Here is a 5,915-nt window from a genome sequence, read left to right as displayed (position 1 = left end):
AGATCAGAACATTCTCCCAAAGAAAAAAGACAATTTCCTTGTTGCTTCTAGTTTAAATAAAGTTCACGAGAAAGGATTTTCCACTGAAGTCAGGAGATCCAGGTTTAGTTTTGTAATCTTGAGTCAATCAGTGTTCCTGGGCATGTTTTAATTCTCCTATTCATGGAGCCGGGATGACAATGTGTACTTGTCTGTAATGTAACGCGCATCTTCACAGAATGATTCCTGTCTGAATAAGGAAGCAAAGCAAATTGCTTTAAGCTCTTGGAAGTAAGATAGCATTCAAACCCAAGGAATTATTTTAAGATCTTATATTCATTCACTTTCATATATGGTTTTGCTGAAAAAGAAAGATTAGTTTGAAGTTCACCCCGCTGTTTTGGTAAAATCAATGAAAATGTCTCCCTGATTTTTTTTTCTGAATGTAAGATAAAATTTATTGTGCTCAACTAAGTAGATTACCAGTCATTTTCTTTTAATGCCCAAAGCTCAAAGTAGAGCCAATTTTATTTACATGTATCAAAAAAGTAACAAGGGTACTTATACAATCTCACATAAAAATGCATTATATACTTTTTAGTCCTGAGTTATTCCTTCCTAAGTAATAGAAATTGAATCTGCTTTAAGTTGATTTCAGCAGTTTTTGGAAAAGGTTAATCCAAATTATTTTCTTTCAAACATATTTTTTAGGGCGACTCTTAAAATCTTTCTTACTTTTCTACTACTCAACAGTATTTGACCAATCACAGTTGTGAAATAGATGTAAACTTCATTCTAATCTTACATGCAACGAATACTCAGCTATCAGTTGGAGTTGTGTTGCCTTTTAAAATCTAAAGATTGACTTGATTGCTTATTTCATTCCCAATGAAAAGTCCAAAGCAAAAAGGGCATTCATGAGATTTCTATTCTTCAATTTTCACTATTTAGTTTTATCTGAAAGACACAGTGCTCAGCACAACAGCTTGATTGACTAATTCTCTCCCTTCAAACATCAGGATCTCATTTGAGCACTGATTCATGTCCCAGCTGCTCCATTTCCCATCCAACTCCCTGCTTGTGGCCTGGCAAAGCAGAGGAGGACTGCCCAAAGCCTTGGGATCCTACACTGGTGTGGGAGACCATGAGGAGTCTCCTTGCTCTTGGCTTCAGATCGGCTTAGTTCATTGCCTTTGCGGCCACTTGGGGAGTGTACTAGCAAAAGAAAGTTCTTTGTCCTTCTTCTTTGTAGATCTGCCTTTCCAATAAAAATAAGTAAGTCTTAATTTTTTAAAAAAAGCTGAATGGTGGAGAGACAGAAAAAAGGCAGATATAGAGAGATCTTCCCTAGCTCATTTACCAAACCTCACCTCCCTGCCTGCTGCCAAATCTCCTAACAGCTAGGACTGGGCCAGGCTGAAGTCTTTTGCCAGGAACTCAGTCAGTGTTTTGCACATGGACAGCTGGGACCCAAGCACTTCAGCTGTCATCTGCTGCCACCAGCATACGCATTAGCAGGGAACTGGAAGAGGGAGATGAGCTGGGGTTTGAGTCCAGGCTCTGGTATGGCAGGCGGGCAAGCACAGCAACATGCTAACTGTTGTACCGCGTCTTTGCTCCTGTCCTGGAATTTCTGCCTCTTCCCAAACTGGTTAGGGCATGAGATTCTTCACCATGCTATTTATGCTGTCTAGAGATATAACTTGCCTTTAACCTACTTTAACAGATGAATTTATTGGCCAAAGACACTAATGACACCAAACTCTGGGAAAATGCTAAGAAATTGGTAATACACTATTGCAAATGTCAAAATTGCCTCTTAAACATGTTGATTCTTTGGAATATCCATTTGTAGGTATTTTCTGATAATTAGTCTGTAGTTTTCCTTAGTGCTTTAAAAATTTCTCCGTGTTTCAGATCCTCCCTTAAAGGCTAAACAGAAAAAAAAATTTACAATAAATTCTTCTAATTTTCAGTGAGCAGAAAAATCTTGATTCTTGCTGACTCCTGACCTCACAGTTATATGTCACTCCCAAAACACTTTTCTCAACGTAGATGACTGTTCCTGTGAGAACTCTCCATTTTTATGTTATTCTATTAGAATACATTTCAGATTGGTTAAGCCAGAAAGTATAAGAAGAAAATTTCTTCCCATTTTTGCCAATGAAAGGGCATTCAAAACATAAAATAGGTGCTAAATTGAAATGCTTACAAATGTATAGATTGAACTATGATGTTTGTTTTACCCTAATCGCTAAAAAGAAAAAAAAATTAAGTTGAGAAGGACTTAATCCTCAAGAATATTTTTTTTCTGGTGATTGAGATGAAATTCGCAGGATCTGCCATTAACTGCTTGAAAGTGAACAATTCGGTGACATTTAGTTCACTCACACTTGTGTATGCACCACTGCCTATCTCTGTTCTAAAACATTTCCCCTGCAGAAAAACGAGCCTCTGTGTTCGTGGACAGCTTCCCCCATTGGTTTGCTCTCTCGTTGCAGGAAAACAGCTGTCTGCATTCCAGCTCTATAGATTCACATGTTCAGGATATTGTGTGGAATCTTGCAGGAAGTTATCTCTGGCATACTGTTTGAGAAGTTCAGTGGCATTGTAGCATGTATGAGTATTTCATTCTTTCAAGGAGAGAATAATTGCTGTGTGTGATATACAAATAGTTTTAATCGATTTTATCTTAGAGCAATTTCAAGTCGACAGCAAAATTGAGCAAAAGGTAGAGAGTTTTCGCATACACCCCCTGACACTTACTATTTGAAAACACCTGGAAACCTCACAGTTGTATTTTAAAAAGTCGAGAACTATAAAATGGCTTAAAATCTAAATACAAGAGTTAAAAACTCTGAAACTTCTGTAACAAAATTAAGATAAAACTGTAGTTTTGGGTTAGGCCACAGTTCCTTGTGTGAGATGCATGAGGCACAAGCTAAAAAGAAAATATTGATAAGTTAATTCTTACAGTGTGAAAGTCCACTTTTTAAAAGATATGTTTAAAGGCATGAATGTTGGGCACAGTGGTCAAAGACACAAGTTAGGATATCTGCAATAGATGTTGGAGGACTTGGGTTTAAACTCCCAACTTCATGTCTGAGGTGAACTTTCTGCTGGAGTGCAACCTAGGGAGAAGCAGGTGGTAACTCAAGCCTTCATGCCCATGACACTCAAGTGGAGGATCTGGATTTTGTGTTTGGCTTCTGGTTTTGTCCTGATCCACTCCTGGCTGTAGCGCACATCTGGGGAGTGGAACCAGTTGATGGGAGATCTTCCTGCTCATCATTGTTACTCTCTCTATGTATCTCTATCACCTTTATCTATACCTCTGTCAAATAGATGAAAAGAAAAAAAAAGACACAGTTAAGAAAATCAAATAATGAATTAAAGACAAAATACTCATAGGACATAAATCTGATGGAGGACTTATATATAAAATAGGTAAAGGGCATTATAAGTTATTAATAATAATTTTTAAAAAGCAAAGCAGACAACTTCAGGAATGGGGAAAGGATTTGACTAGAAATTTACAACACAGTCTTTGATCGCCCTGCTAGGAAAAGGCAGGGGCTTGCAATATTTTTTGGTAAAAGATCAGATCATACGTATTTTAGACTTTACGTGATTTCTCTCACATGTTCTTTGATTGGTTGAACAGCACTTGGAAAATGCTTTTGCAAAGCAGTAAAACTCACAAACTGTAGAAAGCAGCCTGTGGGCCACGTGAGCATTAGAGTTTGCTGACCATTGGCATGGGCTCCAAGGAAACTTGAAAATCAAACAACTCCTCTACTCCTGAAAACCAGCAAAGCAAGAACAACAGCTCTGTCCTCCTGTGTTTTTCTTCACACTTTTAGTACCTGCATGGTCCAAATGTCCCATGATATATAATTCATGTAAGTCTGGACAGGCAATACCCAGAGATCATGGGAGTGATCCCGAATCATCACTGTTAGAGAATGGATCTTTAAATAAGACTTACAGGAGCCAGGGATGAACTCAAAATATTTATGTTAAAGTCTATAACAAGCCTCTCAAGGAGGTGCTGTATTGAAGTTATCAGAAGTTGAGTGTCTTGAACGGGAAAACCAATTAAGATGTATAAAAAATAGGAGACTAAAATAAGGTATTAGGAATTATCTAAGTGTTACAATAGTGACATTAGATAATGTAAGTTAGCTAAATTTTCTAGTTTAAAGATGGTTAGGTATGTGTGGTGAAGGGAGACGGGGTTAGGTGTTGTTCATTTTGTATGCTGTTTATGGAAAATGTACTAAAAATATCTGCACAGAAACACTGAGGATAAATTAGAAAGTTTATACTAGGTAAATACCAATAAAAAGTTAGTATAGATATATTAATATAAGACAAAATATAGATCAGGGAAAACATTATTACAGGTGAAAAAGAATCACTCTTAGGGCCTGGGACTGAGGCCTAGTGGCTAAAGTCCTCGCCTTCAGCTTGCTGGGAACCCATATGGGCACTGGTTGGTATCCTGGTGGCACACTTCCCATCCAGCTCCCTGCTTATGACCTGGGAATGCAGTTGAGGATGGCACCAGAGCCTTGGGACCGGGCTCCTGGCTTTGGATTGGCTCAGCTCCAGCTGTTGCAGCTGCTTGGGGAGTGTATTGTCGGATTGAAGATCTTCCTCTCTGTCTGTCCTCCTCTCTGTATATCTGACTTTGCAGTAAAATAAAATAAATCTAAAAAAAAAAAACCACTCTTACTAACAAAAGGCTTTGTTTATATGTTTCAGTTCAGCAGAAATATAGAAACATTTAAAAATAACACCCAAAGATAATATAGCATTAATAGACGTAAAACAAATGCAGATAAATGGAAAAAAAATGGCAATTTTTATCATGAGAAAGATTTTTTAAAATTTTATTTTTATTAATGTAAAGAGAACAGATTTTCTATAATTCATAGATTTTAAGAAGGTAACAATATTCCTTCCCTCTCCATCCCATCTCCCTTCTTCCTTTCTCTCTCTTTCTCTCTGTTTTTCCTCCTTCTTTTTTAGTATTTGCAATAACATACCTTCTATTTATAATCACAAGCTTAAGGCATGACTAAGCGTAACCTTCAACATTATTTAGAAAAAACACTGTTTCACAGGAATATAAACAGTAATTTAATAATAGGATGTCAGTTATATTCATTTACATCATAAATCATTGAAAATAATAATGTGGAAGATTTGGATGATATAATTTCCCCCTTGCCTGCTAGCAACACTCTTAGAAATGTTCAACTCTGGATTAATGCACAGTCCATTCTGACAACACAGAAAACATCTAAAAAAAAAAAGGTCCTACTTTAGGCACAAAAAAAATAGTAACATATTTTGCAATGATGAGTTTATGACTGTTTATCAAGAATTATGCTATTGCAATAATACAGGAGAAATCAGTGTTTTAGGGAGAGGGGATTTGGGTGAGAGGAAAGGAAATCCCAGAGCCTATGGAACTATATTATGAAGTAATAATAAAGAAAATTATGAAGAATAAGAAAAAAGGTGAAAATGTGTTCTTTATAGCTTTATTTCACATTTGTTGAAGAATTGTGGTAAATAATAAAATTAATCACTCTTTCTAAATATTTGCTGCTTCTATGATGTAGAATTATATATATCTAACCAAATGCCCTGCAGTAACTTTTTCCACGTGGAGGTGTGAGCTACTTTGGCCACATAGGTGTGAGGAAGATTGGTATAAGCCATGTCTTCTCAAGAACTGTAAGAGGCCCTGGTACTGGCTACCACTCTTCTGTCTGCTATGAAAACATCATGTTTCATATATGGGCCACTTCTTTAGTGTATATCCTGGAAAGAAGATGTGAAATGGGCTAAGATAGAACTGATCTGCAGTTGAGATAATACGAACCCAAAATCAATATTTGTATTTCTAGACCAGTAAGATTTGT

Source organism: Ochotona princeps, chromosome 27 (genome assembly GCF_030435755.1).
Source record: "Ochotona princeps isolate mOchPri1 chromosome 27, mOchPri1.hap1, whole genome shotgun sequence".
Classification (NCBI taxonomy): Eukaryota; Metazoa; Chordata; class Mammalia; order Lagomorpha; family Ochotonidae; genus Ochotona; species Ochotona princeps.
This window is presented reverse-complemented; position numbering follows the sequence as displayed.